General features: G+C 44.7%; 1 long non-coding RNA gene across 2 annotated transcripts in view; it reads left to right on the forward strand.

Moving 5' to 3' along the window:
* The window catches only part of LOC310850293, a 58,746-nt gene that overhangs the window by 32,567 nt on the left and 5,089 nt on the right, over window positions 1-21,090 (forward strand). The window contains exon 3 of one of the 2 annotated variants that reach the window (XR_014567282.1): window positions 20,939-21,027. The exons of the other annotated variant lie outside the window; for it this stretch is intronic. This is a non-coding gene — a long non-coding RNA (uncharacterized lncRNA). The remainder of the gene's footprint in view (window positions 1-20,938; window positions 21,028-21,090) is intronic. 2 annotated transcript variants of the gene reach the window in all.

The following is a 21,090-nucleotide window of genomic DNA, read 5'->3' on the forward strand; positions in this document are numbered from 1 at the left end:
GTGGTTGGTTTGATGGCTGGCAAAGGCCACCAAAGTTTCCTTCTAAAGACACCTCAAGAACACATGAGTGATCAGGGGCCCTGAGTGGTCTTCAGGCTGAACTGAACTTTTGTTTACCACAGAATCCCTTGGGAGGGGTCACTCCAATGCATATTTGTCACAACCCCTCTATTGCTGGATCTAGTTGAATGATCTTTTAAAGAGATTTGAGGGCCTGGAAAGGATGGTCTTCAGTTTAGGAAGAGAAGGGGGAGTTTGGGGGTTGGGACAGCAGGATGTGGGGGGAGAACTTCGGATAATCAAGTGTCTGCATTTTGAATTTAGCCTATAGTGAAGTGAGACTAGAACCTCCATGCATTGCCTTTGATCATGACGAAGAGGAGCTTCTGATTCATTTTGGGTGAGCTTCTTTCAGACTTTTCCGTCCTGTTCCTCTTTATGTTTTTTGCTGCTTCAGAGGGTGGGACCTGAACCAATGGATCCAAATAACAAGAAAGGAGATTCATCTAAACAATAGGAAGAACTTTCTGGCAGTAAGAGTGGAACAGACTCCCTTGGAAGGTGGTAGAGTCTTCTTCACTTAAGGCAGGGGTCGGCAAGGGTTATCTCGTCTGGGCTGGTTCACTCCAGTGGAGATCCCACCATGAGCCGGATCACACGCATGCCTACGATTTCCAGCGCCTGCGCATCCGCAGCTGAGATTTCTGGCACCACGGAAGCAAGTCCCCGCGCTGCACTGTGCCAGTTTAGCGCAGTGCATGGGGACTCGCTGAGCTGGTGGCTTGGTTCGGGGGCAGCTCGTGGGCCGGTTAAACGATGCCCCGTGGGTTGCTTGTGGCCCATGGGCCTTAGGTTGCCTACCGCTGACTGAAGATTTTAAAGCAGAGGTTGGATGGCTATCTGTCAGGGATTCTTGAGCTGTGATTCCTTCATTGCAGGAGGTTGGAATAGATTGCCCTTGTGGTCTCTTCTCACCTTACAATTCTATGATTCTATGCTCTTGTACCTGAGTCAGAGCCAGCTGCAGGTTTCTGTGTGTCCTTGGGCACCATGTATCAGTGAGCCCATGGATTCTGCTTTTCTTCTTCAAGCCATCCCCTTCCTCTTAACCCCACCAATTAAAATACATTTTGATCTATATGGTAATGCCTTATTGTCAAAGAAAAACACAAACTTTACTATTTCACTAGTTGCCCTTTTATTTTCGGTCATCTGTAAAGGTAACATCTATACACTTATCTGGGAGAAACTCATTGGACCTTACTTCTAAATAGATGTGCATATATAATTGCACTATCAGATGTAGAACTTGAATCCCATAGAGGTGAACAGATAATGCACACTTCAAAAGTTAACCATCATAATATATTTTACCCCTTCACCTGAGATTAGAAATTTCTATGTTGCAACAAAGAAAACAAATTACGTATAGAACCAGATTGGATTAACATATAACTCCCTTACCCCATTCTTCCTTTCTATGTGTCCAGATTATATGTATGTCTCTTAAATTCTGAGTCTCACAGCCCACAAGCACACACTCAACAACCTCAGGCTTACTCCTGGAAGCCGTCTATGTTCTGCTGATCCAGATTGTGGATATCACAATATTGATTTTTTTCCCCTAACGCAATGATGCTTTTGTTATCTAATAACAAGAAGGAACACATGCATACCTGCCTGCAAGCAACATAACTAGGGTGGCATGAGCAGACTCCCAATACTATGGGCAAGATGAAGTGGAGCTTAAAATCATTATAACAGCATGAATTGCTGGTCTTGGGGGCCAAGGAGACCTGTCAGCCATTTTCCATCAGAGCTGCGCTGAGCTGCCCACATTTACCTCTTCCATTGGACAGAATTGCGCCAACAAGCACACCAGCATTATCATTCCTCTCCCACTTTCAGAAGGCTTTGTTTTGCTTTTAACAGATAGTTACTTAGCAACAAGTTACAAGCGCTGAATAGCCGAACAGTTAAACCTACAAGATAAGTTTAAAAGCAGCCGTGTTATCAGCACCTTGTTATATTGGGTAGATAAAGGCCCTATAAAGGCTTATAGCAGGCTCATGCAAAAGAGATTGTGCCGTATTTATTCCCTTTGTTGAATTCTTTGCAATAATTGATGGCCCCAAAATAGGAGAGACTGGATTCCACAGTAGGACCAGTGTTGCCCCAGCCCTGCACTAGAAGACAAAAGGCAGTGCTGGAGACCATGTGCATTATATATCTCAGAATTTTTCCACCACAAGTGGACCAGTTTCTTTATGCATAACATACTACTGGAATTTGGTGCACAACAATAAATAGGTGCAATTTTCATGACGTTCCAAGATACAGGGCTCCTGCTTCTCCTGTGGTTTCCAGCAACTGGTATTCAGAAGCACGGATGCCTCCAACCGTGGCTAGTAGCCATCAATAGTCCTTTCCTCCCTGAATTTGTCTAATCCACTTTAAAAGCCATTTAGGTTGGCGGCCCCCTAGCAGCCTCTTATACCATTATGGGCTGGGTCCAACCTGTAGGCCAGGCACACCCACCCACACCACACACACAAATGATGGGAACGACGTTAAATTTACCACAGGGCATAACTGTGCTCTTGGCACATTTCTGTTTGATCATTTCTGCTTTTAGTAACTGTAAATAATGTTCATAGATATGATGGTTTCTAATTTCCTGAAATTGTAAGATGTTGCTTTTGCGTTCCAGTAAAGCAGACGCATTTATTAGTAACTATGAACACTGATTCTCTAGGCAGGCAGGCATTTTTTCTTTTGCCTGTTTAGTGAACCATTATTCATGGCCCCTAACACAGCTTGTCGTCATTAAATACTACATACTAAACTTTGTAATGCATTTGCTGCCTCTGTAGTCTGTATTCTCAGCTATGTGACCTGCCGAGAGCATTTGGAGGCTATGAAGATTAGAGTTTGCCCCCTGGAACCATGTTCCCTCCCAATGTCGTATAGTGGATAGAGTGCTGGACTAGGACCTGGGAGGGTAGGGTTTAATTCTCCACTTGGCCACAAATCTCACTGGCTGACCTTGAGGGCCAATCATTGCCTCGCAGCCTAACCAACCTCACAGGATTTTTGTGGCGATTGAATCATGAGCGGGAGAACCACCTCAAGCTCCATGGAGAGGAAAGAGTGGGGTATAAATGCAATGAATGAATAAATTGATGAACTTGATCCAGGGATATTAGCTTTTCAAAGTCTGATAGTCATTTACACCTCCATTGCCCTCCTGCTGCCCCGTTGCCTCTTAACACACACACCATAATTCCACTGCCCCCCCAGGGGGGGTTTGAACCACCCAATTTGGGAACTACTGCTCTGCAAGTAAAGGATCAGGCATCAAGTGATGGAAAAGAGCTCCAGAACCCAAAGAGCCACCACCACCCATAGCAGTCAGCATTCTGACTTGGTATATTCCTACATCCTGCCTTTCAAACAATTCTTGGAAAATCAGTGACGGGGAGGGGACTGCAGAGGAAAAGCAAGGCCCACACCAGATGTTCAAGAAGTTGCTTGATAGCAACAATGAAGAAATGGTTTCAACAACATGTTGAAAAATCCTTTCTCCCCAGCAAGCAATTATCCCCACACACTTCAGTTAAAAGGCTACTTTAGGTTTGCATTCATTGAGGCTTTTGTTATTCAGAAGGGGAGATGTTGCTGAGTGTATCACTGTCCTTTACACTTAGGAGTTTGCATAGAAAAGTGGAGTGCCATTGTGCCTGCCCACACAGGCGGTTGTTGCCGCCTTCTTTTATGCTTATCCTCTTGGACATTTTCTAAAATAGGCCTCATCCTGAAATGCTGAGCTCACTCCCAAGCTGTGGTCCATGGACCACCAGCGGTTTGCGAATGTCATCCATTTCTGCATGAAATATTCCTATTGATTTTTAGTTGCTTCTTATTGCTTATTCTGTTTCTTATATCATCTTTTATTGTATTAAAATTAGAATTTTATGGATTACACATTGAAATAAAATACAATATAAGAAACGAAAGTAAGCAATAAAAACAACATTGAAAATTGTACAGCATCTAGTACTTACAGTTGTTACAATAGGCTGAAAAATCATTAAATGGTCCGCCAAGACCATCAGCATAGGATCATAGAATTGTAATTTATTAGAAGGGATCCCGGAAGCCATCTGGTCCAATCCCCATCATTGTAGGACTCATAGCTAAAGAATCCCTGGTAAATGGCTATCCAACTTCTGCTTAAAAACCAACAGTGAAGGAGAGTCCACCACCTTCCGAGGGAGTCCATTCTGCTTTCAAACAGCTCTTAGAAACAGGAAGTTCTTCCTGATGTTTAGTTAGAATCTCCTTCCTTATTATTTGAATCCATTGGTTTGGATCCTGTCCTCTGGAGCAGCAGAAAACAAGCTTGCTCCATCCTTCATGAGACAGCCCTTCAGATATTGCAAGGTAGCTATCATATCAGGCTAAATTTTCAATTTTCAAGCAGTCTGTGGTATTTGGGGGCGGGGCAGGTTTGGGAGCCACTGACCACATTTGCATCTTAACATTTTAAGAAGATGATTAGATAACAACAGTGGCATCAACCCCGTGACTAAATTGGCTTAATGTGTGATGCTTGCACTCTGCATTTAAACTGGATTTAGTTGGATTGATGAGTCCTGCTACCAGATCTGGGATCCTCTGACAGATCGGGCCATTCCAGAGGATTGCAGAGCAATTGGTTCATCCCACCTGCACACATTCGTCACATATTACATCCAATATGACCATTCCACCTTCTTTCAAATTACATCTCACTGCCTCTGTCAATGAGAGCCTGTTCATCGTTCTCATTCCCGGTGGTGAATGAGGCCGGCCATTCCATGCAATTGCACTGAAAAGGTAACACTGCTCCCCTTCATCTCCTCAATGGGGGAAGGGGAGAAGAGCTATTAAGTGCAAATTATCCTGACATACAGCCACTCAAAAGCTGGGAAATTGCTCATTGTGTGGCATAATGGGGGAGAAATAGTCAAATAGCATAATCCACCATGAAATTTTGCCTCCTCTCTCACTTCCAGCAGCTCAGACACACAGGTCAATGTCCCTCCACTACCTAATTATTATAATCAATAGCTTTCTGAATTCCTGCAGCCTTTCAGTGTCTAAGGTAGATCTGTCTTGTATCCCGAGAAGCCCTGTGAAGAGCAGCTCATGGAACAAGCTGCCAGTGTGGGTTACAAGGACTCTAAAGGGCTGTCACATGGAAGGTGAAGCTAGCTTGTTTTCTGATGCTCCAAATGGTAGGACCTAAACCAATGCATTCAAATTACAAGGAAGGAGACTCTGACTAAAGAATAGGAAGAACTTCATGATTGTAAGAGCTGTTTGACAGTGGAGCGGACTGCTTCAGAAGGCGGTGGACTCTCCTTCATTGGAGATTTTTCAACAGAGGTCTGATGACCATCTGTCAGGGATTCTTTCATTGGGATTGCTGCATTCTGAAGGGCTGGAATAGATGCCCCTTTTGGGATCCCTCCCAACTCTACAATTCTGTGATTCATTGGAGGTTTTTAAACAGAACTTGGATGGCCATCTGTCAGGGATTCCTTAGCTGTGGTTCTCGCATTGCAGTGGCTTGGACTAGATGACCCTTGGGTACCTTCCAGCTCTGGAATTCTGTGATTCTATCTCTTAGAGTAGGAGAGAGAATTTCTTTCTGCACAGGGCTTCCAAAGGGAGAGAGATTTATCCATGTGGCGTCAGCATCAGATCTGCCATGAAGGTGCAGACGTGCTTGGAGGAAAATTTGACCTGTGACAAGTGGTTAGCTCTGCTATTACTGCTGTTGTTTATTTATTTTAGTACTAGAACAGGGAGAAAAGCTATTTGGATTTTATCACACAGATGTTGGATCAGCTTTGCTCGTCATGATAAACTTTAGGTTCTTCACAGAAAACTTATGGATAAGATAAAAGAGCCTCTCTTCTGGTCTTTCCACTTCCAGTGTGAGTTGCATCTGAAGAAGTGTGCATGCACACGAAAGCTCATACCAAGAACTAACTTAGTTGGTCTTTAAGGTGCTACTGGAAGGAATTTTTTTTTGTTCTGAGATTCACTTCATCTATATTTCTCACCAGATTCCTTAATCCCAAATTGCCTTTGTTTGTGAAGTGGAAATAATGCTTTAGGAATCTGTCATGGTTCCATTTTCATATTTTTTAAGGTTAAGGCTGGTCAGAGCTGTATTTATGGGGGGGGGGGCTAGCTGGGTTCTTTTGCCCTGGGTAAAACCTTCATATAGTCAAATCACCCCCTTAGAACTGCCCCTACATGAGTAATTTCACATGTTGCAACTGTCACACTGAGCAGGGTTTTAACCCCCCCCCCAAAAAAAATCCCAAGCTTACCAGCCTTTGGAAGGCTCTCACAAGATGTCACAAGATCTCACAGGGCCATCCAAGGTCCTGTGAGAGCTTGCCAGAGCTTCCCAGAGCCCAGTAAGCAAGCCTGACAGCTGAAAAGTTATTTCCATAGCAGGAAAACCTTGCCCAAGAAGAGCTTTTAAGCTCCCCATCTTCCATGCATTTAGTTTGTGTGATTTCAGCCAGTCAGCCATCAACCACAAAGTTGAAATCATGCAAGTTAAGCACACATCAGTTGCAAATCCACTGTATTTCACTTTCTTGCGTTTGTTGCACAACTTGCGTGAACATTTATCCCTGCTGTAGAAGAGGCTAAATTTGCACACCCGGATTTAATCACAGTCATTCTCATGCGCTCTCATATTTATTATGGCACTGAAATTAGTATCCCTATGACTGAAGCACAAAAGCATGTGCCTTTACCATAATGCTGGCCAACCAGGCCAGGGCTGCCAGCTTGACAAGTGAAGATGGGCTGCTCCTACCGTTTTCCTTTGAGTGAACAATTGAGTAAAGAAGCAGCTCTGAAGCCCAGCGCCCAAGGCAGGTGCTTGGCTTTCCTGCCTGCTCTTCAATCATCCCTGCTAGCTGAGGCACCAACTTGTGCAGAAGATTGGGGGGCTGATGACATACACATGGCGTCAGGACATTGCATGCATGACGTCAGGATGCAACATCAGGATGTTGGGAGGAGCCAGGGTGGAGCCAAACATGGCAGCAGCATGGCTTCAATGGTTGGCAACTCCTCTTCTCTCTCGCTTGGCCTCCTCCTCCTGCCACCATGACCAGCCGAGGACTGCTTCCCCCGTCTTTCCCTTAAGTATCAGGAGAAGGAGGAGCCGCTGGCCACTTAAGCCACCCTGCACTGTCCTTGGCTCCATGATCAGTCTCCTCTTCCTTCTCCTGCCACCACTACCACAATACAATACGATACGATACAATAATCTTTATTGTCATTGTCCCATACAGAACAACGAAATTGAAAAATCTACATGAGACATTCAAAAACCAACAAGCCTGCTATCCCAGCTATCCCAACCTGGTTAGCCCCCTAAAAACTCTGATACCCCATTTTTAAATACAATATACTCCCATAGAGACTCCTTACACTGCGTTTAAAATCAAAATCGCATTTGAATAGAAACTGTTTCTCAGGCGGCTAGTCCTAGTCTTTATAACCCTGTACCTTCTTCCAGAAGGCAGAAGCTGAAAGAGATCTGTCCTGCATACTATCCTGCGCTATCTCTGCAGCTTTCTTGTGGCACCTGGAAGCATAGATTTGATCCAAGGTGGGAAGAGTGCACCCAGTTATTCTCTCCACAGTCTTTACAACCCTGGACAGCATTGTTTTTCCCCTGACTATGCAGCTCCCAAACCACACAGACAGACCATAAGTTAAAACACTCTCAACAGTACAATGGTAAAATGCCATCAACAGGTCCTTTGAGAGATTGTTTTTCCAGAGGATTCTCAGCCAAGGACTGCTCCTCCCCCCCCATCCTGCCCCATGGCAGGAGGAGGAGGAGCCAGCCGCTGAAGTTGTGCTGCTCTCAGCTCCATGCTCAGCCTTCTCTGCCCCCTGATTGTTTTGAACATTGGGTGACTGCTCCCTCAAAAATATTGGGGGGAGGCAAAAGAGCTGGGCCTGCAGGAGTTGGCACCTATCCCTGCCAGCCCCTGGGTCATTATTGGGCCAAATGACCTTCTTCAGATTGCATTTTCCATTCCTCTTCCAGCTGCCTTCCTTTAGTGCCTGGTAACAGCCACAAAAATAAAACCTCACTCAAGCCACCGCCTGCAGCGTTTGGTCTAAAACGACAGTACTTCACCCACCCCCCTCCACCCGACCCATTTTGCCAATAATGCAATGTACTTTTTTTTTTTTTTTTACAAGATCATTTTCAAAGGTAACTGCTTATAATAATACAATTTATTCTTTATGGCTTCGGGGCAAGGCGAGCTCTAAATGAGGCATGTCTTCCATTAGAACCCTACAGAAACAAACTAATAGGCTGCAGAGAAAGTCATTTGTAAATGTTCCTATAATTCACATGATTCATTAAACAGAGATGGAAAATGATAGCATTTTCCTCTGGAAAAAAAATCCTTATGGAATTACACGCTGCGAACACTTAGCTCAACTCTTTTATTGAGTAAGCATCTTGTCCTGCTGATGTGGAGATTATAAAGGCCTGGAGACATTTATAGTTTCATTTGCTAAATTTAGAAGTTTTCTTCTATCCACTTCATGGCCCCTCCTCAGAAGGCAGGCAGACCTTTGCTTATTCACAAGGCCTCAGGAAACGGCAGGAAATCTCATATTCAGGCTGAACAGCCACTGCCTGCCCTGCTGGGCCAATCAGTTTCTTTAAGGCACTGGTAGCATCATGCATGAGGGCCAGAAGGAGGAGTGATGGCCATGCCTACTGAGTCTGGAGGGAGTTGTAACATCTGGAGAGCACCAGGTTGGGGAAGGCTGTTGTAGGTGAACAGCAAAGACCTGCAGAAGGAATGTTGGATGAGACGTCCATTAAACAAATCATGTCTATGTATTGATGGAACATTCCACTTAAGCACACCTCATTTCGCAAGTCAACAGAGAAGACAAAAAAAAAAAAAAGAACCCAGCTCTATTTATTCATCAAACATACTGAAGTTTTGTCATCTCCACTGAGAGAGATGCTTGTAATCCATCTGTTAAGTGATCTATCATATTTGTCTAAATTGCTTGGAACAAAACAAGCTATCATTTGCAACCCATGCCTTCTCCCAAGTTTCCTACTCCGTACGTTGCTTAAGAATAATCGACAGTCCTGCAAGATACGCACAGAAACAGATTATGTGAAGATACTTTGCCATTGCTGGAAGAATAGCAGGAAGTCACAATAGTTGTTTTAAAGCGGGCCACCCACAACATGGAGGCAGTTCATTCACCTCTCACAAACGCTGGTACATTTTGGGCCACAAGGTGCTCAAAGACCCCCCAAAACATACCCTCTATTTGCTTGAAGCTTAAAGACAATAATGGGTATAATATCTATCTCTCTATATTGCACCATTATCCAGCCTAGTGATACTTCCAGGAGAATTATTATTATTATTATTATTATTATTATTATTATTATTATTATTTCTACCCCACTCATCTGGTTGGGTTTTCCTCAGCCACTCTGGGCGGCTTCCAACAGAATATTAAAAATGCAATAAAAGACAAAACATTAAAAACTTCCCTAAATAGGGTTGCCTTGAGATATCTTCTAAAAGTCAGATACAGTGGTACCTTGGGTTACATATGCTTCAGGTTACATACACTTCAGGTTACAGACTCCGCTAGCCCAGGAATATTACCTCGGGTTAAGAACTTTGCTTCAGGATGAGAACAGAAATTGTGCAGCGGTGGTGCAGCAGCAGCAGGAGGCCCCATTAGCTAAAGTGGTGCTTCAGGTTAAAAACAGTTTCAGGTTAAGAACAGATCTCCGGAATGAATTAAGTTCTTAACCCGAGGTACCACTGTAGTTGTTTATTTCCTTGACATCTGATGGGAGAGCATTCCACTGTGAGGGCAACACCAAGACGACCCTCTGCCTGGTTCCCTGTAACCTCACTTCTCACAGCAAGGGAACTGCCAGAAGGCCCAGGGTGCTGGACCTCAGTGTCTGGGCTGAATGATGGGGGTGGAGACGCTCCTTCGGGTATACAGGACCAAGGCTGTTTAGGCTTTAAAGGTCAGCACCAATGAATTTATAAATTAATTATGTTTCCATTCTTTGTAATATCATCAGATATTATAGATCCTTTCTAACAATAGGGTGGTCCTCTGCTCCATCACCAACCTAGTAGCCCTGTGGGATCTGTCCTAGTCTTGTTCCTTCCTGCCATCCCTTGTCTGCATGTCAGCTAGAGCAAGGGGTATGGGATTACCTGTCAGGAGTCCAGGTTCCCAGCAACACAGTAAGCATAGCTAATTCAAAAGGATGGTATATTGTCAAAACAAACAGCTCCGGACAGCTTTAACACAGCCTCTGACATCATCAATCAAGATGACCCTTCTGAAGACGCCTTCCGGTTTCTACAGAAGATAGAGAACTTTTGCGTCTTACATCTCTTGCTTTGTTTCTGGTCTAACAGCCCTCTCCTTAGTCTACTCTGAGGAAGGATTGGATCAGGTTGCCCCTCCTCCCTTTCTGACAAACTACTTATTTCTCCATTCACTCCTGTTTGAACTTCCCAAGAGCTTTGGCTGGGTTCCAGCCTGCTCTCAGCTGTTCCCTTATCCTCCAGCATTCCAAGCGGTGGGGGAGTTGGCACTACCTGTGTGGGAATGTTCAGGGAGGCAGGAGAGGATATATTGTTTAATTATATCCTTTCCAACTTGCATTAACAAGTTCTATAATTTAGCAGAGTAACATTCCCCTTTTAAATTTACACAGCAGATAGATTTGCCAGGCTTGCTTATGCCTCTAAAATAAGTTTCCTGGTAATTCCCCTTTATTCCCTCCTAAAAGGAATAGACACGACACAATCTTGTATAAAAGGTATGGAATAGTTTACTCACACGTTCTGCTCACAGATGGATCCCAGAAGGTAGACTTCAGTTACAAAATAAATACACTTGGAATCTATCCCATAAGGAGATAGTTCCTTTGTGCTCTCTTGGTTGGAAGCCAAGAGAGCATCTCAGGCTGATGCTTCTATGACGAAAGCAAAATGAAGAAGAGAGATATGTGGTGGCCAGCCCTGTGCTTTAGTTACCTGCACAGGTGAGGTCATGCCCACCTCTGGTCACATGCAGAGGAAGTTTGTCCCAGCCCAGGAGGAAACAGGAAGTTTATCTACTGGCTGGACAAACATCAATCTTCATGTGTAAACATGTCCAATCTAGGAATGTTGTATCTGACTGCTCTGTGTTTCACACCCCACAAGCTGCTGTTCATTCTGCATGAAAGTTAACTCTCTCTGTTCCTGGCTGCTCTCTTCTGTTGGCTGGAAACCTTCACTGGGAGCTGGCTCATGCCTGACATTACCAGTACCTTGTAGTGGCCTCTTTAAGAGCATAGGAAGAGCCAGTTGAATCCCAAGCTGCCGCCTCTCCCAGGTGCTTTAAAATAATGCATGTACTATCAATACCATGACTTTTAGACCTCCATCCAACTGCCCTGCAAATAAATCCAGCATAGCAATAGAGATCTTGGAGCAGGGAGGCCCAAGATGAAAGTCCTCAGAGCTATGAAGCTTGCTGGGTGAGGGATGCTCACTCAACCTCATGGAGATGTTATGTGAATGAAATAACCACAACTTAGGTAACATCTAGGTTGGACCACTGCAATGAGTTATATGTCGTGCTGCCTTTGAAGATGGTTTAGAAACTACAGATGATGCAGAATCTGGTGGCCAGATTTTATCATGGCAAGAGGGTCTGAACATATAACACCAATTCTGGCATGACTGCACTCCATACCAATTTGTTTCTAGGCTCAATCCAGAGGGCTTGTTTTGACCTATAAAGCCTTATGCAGCTCAGGACCCCAATACCTCAGAGACCGCCTCTCCTCACATGAACCAACCCAGATCCTGCAATCATCACCTGAGACCCTTCCTCATGTGTCCCCAGCTTGTGAGGTTCAGAGGGTGGCAACATGAGATCAGGTCTATTTCAGTGATGGCTCCCAATGTGTGGAATGCTCTCTCCAGGGAGGCATGCCTTTATCCATTTTTCAACAAAGCAAAGACTTTTCTCTTTACCCAGACTTTTGGCCCTTAATTTGAAGAGTTGCATGTGGCTTCTTTTGGTGAGATGGGGTCAGTAAATCCTGGTCTGTTTTAGCTCTTTTAACTGTGCTTTTAGATTTTTTTTAATTGGATGTTCTAGTTGGCTTTCATGTAAATTGCTTTGGGTCACTCTGTGAGAACTAAATAAAATAAATGAATAAGGGGGTTATTATTTAAAATACTCCAAACCAAGAGGTGCTTTTCCAAAATTAAAACTAGAACAGACAAGTTCCCAATCTAATTAAAGAAGTGAAGATGTGAATCAGAATACATGCAGGCGACACAGAACATGTAACATTTACATTTACATGTGCCCAGTGTTATTTTTCTAGAAAAAGAGGTGCCAGAGCTCACCATGAACTTCTCCCTTCTTCTCTTAGAATGGCAACGGTGCCCACCTAAGAGGTGCCGGAGCTGAACTCCGGTGAGCTCCAGCTGAATAAAAGCCTGCATGTACCTTTTATTTATGTATTTCAATTTGAGCCCTGCCCCGCACCTCCAAGGGGCTACAGCAGTTTACCACCCCACCTGCTTTCTCTACACAACAGTCCTGCAAAGTAAGCTGACAGATAATGACTGGCCCAAGGTCACCCAGTGAGCTTCGTGGCTCCATCGGGATTTGAACCTGGTTCTCTCTTATTCTCATGCAATGCATTCTAACCCCACACATATAGCTGGTAGGTCAAACAACATTTCACGACAGGAGAGGGCCACTTGACCTTCCTGGCATGATCCTACTCTGTGGTGGTCAGTCAGAAGTATTTTGCAGTGGCAGGGTAGGAAAATATGTTTCACAATTCTTGGGAGGTTGCCATGGGCAATGAGTGGACACAGTGGAAAACACATGGAAGCACTAAAAATTAATTCACTTGCCAACTTTACAGCTGGCTGAGTGCTGGCATGATGCCAACGGCAACCTGTCTCTCTGTTTTGTGAAGAGAAAAATAAAGCTACACAAGACTTTAAAAAACATGTATCGATAGAGGTAGATACATTTTCCTAGAAGAGGCCCTTTGATATGCTTCAATGAAGCCTCATAAAATCATAGTCAGGCAGTATAAAATGCTGTTTTTTAAAATAAATAAAAACCTTTTCTCCCTTTGTGTGTACGGTTTGGCTCTCAACAGCAACTGGAAATTACCATGCCAAATGTGTAGTCTGTATGAAAAGATTTTGAATTAGCCTGGTACGGCAACTGGAAAGACAAGAATTCACAGCGTGTGATTTAGCAGAGTGACTGGCAGGCTGGACCCTCCCCTCCCCCCCCCACTGCCATCACCAAGCTTTGCAAAACAAACACCCAAAAAGATAGCCAATCAGAGCTGGACGCAAGCAGAGTCAGGGCTGTGGTCCACCATTGCTGCTGCATTAAGCAAAGGAACTTATCTGACCAGGAGAACTGGGAATGAGAACAAACATTCAAACTGCAGAAAGAAAGAGAGCTTATTTGCTATTTCTGGTCAGTCAGAGGCTGCTATGAAGTAGTCAAGGCAGGGACCAACGATAAAGTTAAGAAAATGATAGCATAGTGCGAAATCAATATAAAATAGTGAAAAACAAATACAAAATAACATTCATGTAAAAATATATCCTCCTATATACATGAAAATGTAAGGGTATCATCACACAGCCCAACTGGAGCATTTGTAGTGCCACATAAAAATCCTTGACTTGCCTGAAGTCAGGGTGGGGGGCAAAGGCCACTTAGGAAAGGAGGGACACAGAGGGAGAGGGAAATGGTGGCTTAAGGAACAGCAGGGAAGGAGGGATGGAAGAAAACTGTGGCTAGTGAAAAGTTTTTCTCCCTCTTTCATAACAGTAGAACTTGTGGACACCCAATGAAGCTGAATTTTGGAAGATTCAACAGAGGTAAAAGAAAAGACTTCTTCACACACTCATAGCTAAACTATGGAAGTCGCTCCCACAGAAGGCAGTGATGATCCACCAGATGGATTTAAAAGAGGGTTGGTCAAATTCATGGAGGAGAGGGCTACTAATTGCTCCTAGCCGTCATGGCTGTGCTCTCTGCATGTGCTTGAATCCTATTTGTGGGTTTGTAATACCAGGCGTTTGATTGGCCACTGTGAGAAGAGGATGCTGTACTAGATGGGTCATAGGCCTGATCCAGCCTGCTTTTCTTATGTTCAATCAAGTTCTGCTGGAAAGCAAACTTCAAAACAATATCTCAGGGGTTTTTTTGTTAGCAGATGTGGAACTTTCTGTGCTGAGATGTCTTTGTGAGCAGGCAAAATTGTGGGTGAAGGGGGGGGGAGACACTCAGGATTTCAACAATCCACCCACTTCAACAAGATAAAAAGAGCTCAGTCGAGCGTTACAAAAATGAAAAAGAGTTTAGCAAAATCTCGGCCCCACCAATGCCGCTTTTCTATTACGCTCCCGTGTGTGAAAACAAGAACTCCTGCTCCTAAGCAGGTTGGCAGAAAGTAACAAGATTACAGGTCACTGCACACAAAATCTTCCCAGGGCTCTTACACTGAAGAAGAGGGGGGGAACCACTTGCATTAAATACCTGAGCAGCACTGATGCTTCCCTTCTAGTCCACAAACGCGGAATTGATTCCTCAGGGAGGGGCAGCCTCCTGGCAGCAGCTGGGATGGAGGTGCGGGCCCAGGGTGTGGCTTCTACACTTTGCTCACAGCCGTAACTAATGCTGGGTGTTTTTTTCCCAGTGACAGAACTTGACCTGAAGAAGTTGGATGCTAAATCCAGCATTCGGAGAGGGGCAGGAGGAAAGAGACAGCGTGGGTGGTTTTGCAGGGAGGAAGGATGCACAACTATGTCAGTCCACTTTGAGAGAACTGGGCCATTGCTGAGGATATTTGTAGGTAGCTTGCATTTTAGGAGTGCCCAGCTGCTGTTCGGGTGACTACTTCTCAGGCCGCTCCAGTTAGTGTCTGAACAGTGTTTGTTTTTCACACTTTCTAGCCAAAGACCTACACCTTCCAGAAGATTCTGCAAAGTTTCCTCAGGTATACACACCATGTTGGGCCTTACAGTTGGTTTATTAATGAAACCAACCTGAGCTGTGTGTAGAGCAGAAATTCCAATGGAAAAGCTTCATCTTCCCAAATTCTCTACCTTCATTTTTTTTTCCCTGCCACGTTACAAAATCTACAGGGTGGTCACTTATCCACACAACAAACTTAAACCAAAAGCACAGCCAAGAGATATTAGCTTCATCAGGGGGAAGGGTGTTCCTGTGCATTGGAAAAGGTGTTCACTGCTTTCTGTGGGTCCACCAGGCAGGGTCTGCGATCAAGGCCAGAAATTCCCATTTAGCCCCAGGCTGTGAGAAAAATGCCCTGGAATTCTTCTGGCAAACAGAGCCAGTCAGGCAAGGGTTACTGGAACACATCCCCTGCTCCTGTCCCCATGGCTAAATGAAGCAGAGAAAGCAGGCCTATCATTAAACAGCTCAGCTAGTCAGGAGGAAAAGAAGAGGCTGTTTCTAATCAACAATGCTAACCCAATAATGGAAGGAAGCCTGAGTTTAATGGCTTGAAACTCTCCGGCAAAGCTGGCTCTCGGCTGATGTCTCCAGATAAGAGCATCGTTAGATGCATCAGCACCAGCATCTTGCCACTTAATTCACAGCTTCAGGACATTTAATGCCGGGTTTGCCAAGCATGTGAAGAGGAGCTGGGACAGATCCCAGGAGGGGAGGGAGGGGAGAGGAAATGGGTTCTGGTTACCTGCTCTGGGAAGGCACTGTGGCCCATTTCAATCACAGTGTTCCCCAGGAGAAAGGGGGTGTGTGTGTGTGTGTGTGTGTGTGTGTGTGTGTGTGTGCGTGCGCAGGGACACTCTGATAGAACAGCTTCTCTCTGTCCTCTAAAAAGAAACTTTCCCTAGCAACAAAACAGAACTGGTGGAGAAATAAATGCTTACTGGGGCTGAGCCAAATCAACTCCAAATCGACTTCATGAACATTTTTAGTACTGTTGGTGATTTTTTTGCAGTGCCACTTGCCGAAATACTCATCAGTTTATTTATATTGGCCTTTCTGGAATTCATTCTCAACTGATTTTGTTTTCCTCAGTGACATTCATGTACATTATGTATTCATTTACATAGCAGAGCCAAATCTATGTAGCAATGTGGCATCACCCTGTTTGCTTTTTGATCCCTGATTGGCTAGGATCTGTTATGGGAGTACTTCCAAAAGGCAAAAAGAGCACAAGCCAGACAGGAATATGACATCAACAAGGGGATATTTGCACAGTTTCTTTTAAGAATAGCCCACCACAATCCTGAAGTATATGCAGCGTGGCCCTAGTGACATAAGTCAGACAAAAAGAGATTGTGATGAGCTCCAGAAGGACGTCTCCAAACTGAATGAATGGGTGGTAAAATAGCAATTGCAATTCATGGTAAAGAACTGTAAAGTGATGCTTGTCAGGGCAAAAACAAACCTTAATTGCACATATGTACATGTGGGATCTAAACTAAGCTCATGGGCTTTTCCTTGGCAGTGTGTAAGCCTGCCCCCTCCCTGCAATGATCCCTTGCCTGTTTTGAAAAGGTGAAGACTGGATTGGTGTTTTATTCCCCTTTGTTTCTCCTTTGGTGTTTCTAGCTGTCTGATTTGGAATTATAACCAGATAGGGCACAAATCCCATTTTGGTGCTGTTCCTTGTCCCTGGGATCTCATCATGTCAGTTCTCTTATGCATGCTGGGAACCAGAGGTCTGACTCGTTTCCTCCCAGATGTTCTGGAACCCATCAATGCTATAAGCAGCAGTTGCTCCACTCTGCTTGGCATCTCAATGGCCCTGATGATTATGACTCATCTTGTCCGTCCCTCCTGCTGCCAGTCAATTGCCAAACCCTGTTGCTTCTTCCTGTCTGCCTGTGCATAGGAAGTGCCAGCAGGGACCAAGGAGTTATTCTCTCCCACTCTCTCTATTCTAGAAGGTGGCCTGGGCCAGCAATATCCCATTTGAAATGTTGCTCATTCCAGCCTAATGCTGCTTCTAACTGGCTCCAGAAAATCTCTTTTCTGTGACCTGGTTTGCAAATCATGCTAGATGCACAAGTGGACAGGCTCTGAGAAAAGAAATGGTGGCTGCTCTGCCTCTTCCCAGCCATTCTGCTACCATGCTGAGTTAAGCCATTGCCAAACCTTGGCTTTAGTCCTCCTTAATGAACCATGAGCCTAAAACTTTGGTTCAAGCTCATGGGTAGTCAGGAGAGAGCCAAACCACAAGTCCAGGTTTCAGATGATGTGCTCAGTCAACTTGGTGCATGATCCAACAAGCTCTCCTTAGGTTCTTATGTTCATGCTAAGCCATGGCTTGGCTTAGTGTGACATGCAGACCAGGCCATGGATACAGAAAATAATGTTGCATAGTCAGCCTCAAGCATGGTCTTCAACAGAGAATTGGTACCTGTGGCAGTTCTTCAGATGTAGTGATACTCCAGCTCCCATCAGCCCATGCACCTAGCATGGCCAATGGTCAGGAATGATGAAAGCTGTAGTCCAAAAACACAGGTCTCCCCATCCCTGATCTGCAAGTTACCATAATCTCCCCCTGTCTTGAGAGTAGGCTTGCCGTTTGCCCCAAGGGACAGTTCCTGAGCCCTGTTCCTGGGTGCCATGCCCAGTTCATTCAGTCTTTGGGCACTGGCTTGGATTAATTCTCCTATCTGTATCTTTGTCTGCATGTGACTAACTGAATGAGCCCAAAGGCTGAATAAAGGGGAAAAACAAGGGTGTCCTGGCACTTTATCTCCAGGGCAGATGGGCCTAATCAATGCACCTTGGCCAACTGATTTTAAAAATTAAAGGACATGGGCAAAGCAGAAGCAAAGGGTTCTGCCTAAACTTTGAAAGAACTATTTATCAAAGGGCTGAAATAAACTGATGGATGCTCCAGGCTGGGCTTGTGTGAGTTCCACCAGATAAGGTTCTGTTATATAGCCAAGGGAGATGTGTATTGCTGGACTGCAGTGTCCTCCTTGCTTGGATACTAAGCTCGCAGTTCTGCCCATTGTTGGTTCCGTTTTAGAGATGACAAGTCATGCAGCTTTTTAAAATAATGGGTTTATAGAGTTGATTTTTTCCCCTTTGTTTCTAGAGATGTCTGTGAAAGCAATACTTATTGAGTTAAAATTATGCACTAATCCCAAACAGGGATCTCTCTGGAGGAAATTGTTTTCCATACCTTCACTTGGTGCAAAGTCTATCTGAATTTTCCAGGAAAGTAACAGGCCCAGAAACCAGCTGTGCTTTGCAATTGGAGAATAGGGTTTGCAGGAGAAGAGTAGTAAAATGCACAGGCCAAGATAGAGCTATCTGGAAGCAGAAGCAGAAATCCCTAACCCTTTCTCATACTGGTGTTGGGAGTAAAGCAGCAATGCTTGTAATACCTTACCTGAACTGTGGGGGCGATAGACAGAAAGGCAACCGATACTCCCTTGCCTATTCCTTCTTAAGCAACTGTTGGCATACGGGTTGTTTCTAAGGCTTTACCTCCTTCCTCTTTTTTTCTCCAGTGAGCTGGTGTTAGTGTTAACCTCATACCTCCATAATGGCCACAGGAAAGCCTGTACTCAGAATGACTTTGCTCCCCAGCAGTAGTATACCTTAAGTTTTCAACCAGCAGATTTCCCTGGTATTTCTCCACTCTGCTGCTAACTATATGTGGGATGTAATCCACTGGTCTCCTGCCAATCTAGCAGTTTGAAAGCACATCAAAGTGCAAGTAGATAAATAGGTACCGCTCCAGCGGGAAGGTAAATGGCGCATCCGTGCACTGCTCTGGTTCACCAGAAGTGGCTTAGTCATGCTGGCCACATGACCCGGAAGCTATACGCCGGCTCCCTCAGCCAATAAAGCGAGATGAGCACTGCAACCCCAGAGTTGTCCACGACTGGACCTAATGGCCAGGGGTCCCTTTACCTTTAATCCACTGGTAGAGTCAGTGCTGGATTTATGTATCGGCTAAGTAGGCTAAAGCCTAGGGCCTCTAAATCTAGGGGGCCTCACCAGCCCTCCCGCTCCCCAGGGGGCAGTCTCCCCTCTCCCGAAATTGGAGAAAGCTCATAAATTGTATCCCTTCTGGCATCCTGGCCAACTCATCCTGGTGTAAACCCTGGTGTACCAGAAGCACAGAATAGCAGCAAATAAAATCCGCTCATACGTCAGCAACTGATAAGACTTGTCAACTAGTTCTTCCAAAGTCTTCCTAAATTATAAAGCTCCAAAATACAGGCCAAAAGAGAACAGGTCTGGGAAGAGCGAGGCATACAATGGGCACCACCAGTGAAAAGCCCCTGCTCCGTGTAACTCCTGCCCTGTCATTTGATAGCGTGCCCACCTGCCCTCCTTCTTGACATGGAATACTCTCTATTGGAGTCTCCAGGTCCAGTACAAAGACCATAAGAAGGGAGAGCAGGGAAGTTCCCAACAGCTGTTAATCAAGCAAACACGCACACAGGTCACCTTTGTCACAGTCAGGACGCCTATGTCCTGGCCAGGCCTGCACTCAATCTTGTTTTTGTACCATCTTGTTTGTCCTCAGTAACCAAAATTATATTATCAACATATTCAAGCAGAAAAGTTGTTTTCCTTCATTTGCAAGGAATCGTACAAAACAAATTGGCACTATTGATGCTAATTCTTTCCCCCCAGAGTTAAATGATAACTAATCAGAGGCAGCTACAGGAGAGCGATGAGATTCAGGTGAGGGTCAGATGTCTTGTCAATTCCAGCAGGTATATAAGAGGACGACCCGGCCCGTCACCATGGTATTTAACAATAATACCTGTGTCCTTTAGAGGAGAAATTGTGAATTGTAGAGTTTTAAATACCCTTCATCATACTTGGCTTTGCTCAATTTTGTTTATAACACTCTTCCATTTTCTTCTAGTTGTGAGGATGAGGGATGAGGAGGGGCCTCGCAAGTGGAGTAGCCTAGGGCCTCTCTTCATCTAAATGCGGCACTGGGTACAGTCAAATGCAGCATTCCTTATTTCCCTAGAGTGAGCACAGGCGGGGGACATCCAGTCAGTGCAACCTACGGCCTGGGCAGGCCACATCGTCCTCTTACATACCTGCTGGGATTGACAAGGCATCTGACCCTCACCTGAATCCCATTAATCAGCCCTAGCAAACCCACATGGACTGGGGCTGATGGGAGTTGTAGTCCAAAAGCATTTGGAGGGCAGAAAGTTGGTGAAGGATGCTACACACGCACACATACACACCGATAACACAACTGCATGTAAGAAACAGAAACATTATTGGGGTGGAGGCTGAGAATTTTTAAACCCTTGGGATTCTGAGGAGGAAGGTGAAATGCAAGGGGATGTGTGTAAAATACAGATAAGAAAGCTGAACTCCAGCTGTTCCTCTTATCAACCCTCCCTATTTTCCACTGCAAGAACATGTAATTTTTGTGCCTTAATCATATAAGTTGGAGTGACAGCTGCCATGTGTCAGTGATTTGGTTCCTGGAATTCTCCTCCCGCCCCCCGCCTCCCGCTGCCGCCATGCATGCATCTAAAATGGAATCTTGCTTCCTAGCTCCTTTTTCTAATCTTCTTCTTAATGCATCCCATATCTTGATGATGCATAACGGAAGTTATTAGCAGTGATGCATTAAAATATTAGATGGCTTTGAGAGGTGCCTCTTGTTTGCCTCAGGCATTTTTTAAAAAAAAATTTAAAAAAATTCTTATTACATCCTGGGTCAGTTTCTGGGCTTAAGTAAATAACAGGCTACTTTGGTTTCTTTCTTCAAAAGCACAAGATCTGGACATGTTTGGTGTGTATAACAGTACACGTGCCTACTCAGGAATAAGTTCCAGTAAGTTCATTGGGACCTACTCCTAGGTAAGTGGATGTACTGTCGCAGCCCACAGGTCTGTAAATGCACCTTAGTTGTTTGCAAGAGCA

This window comes from Podarcis gaigeae, assembly GCF_964106915.1.
Source record: "Podarcis gaigeae genome assembly, chromosome: 8".
Lineage (NCBI taxonomy): Eukaryota > Metazoa > Chordata > Lepidosauria > Squamata > Lacertidae > Podarcis > Podarcis gaigeae.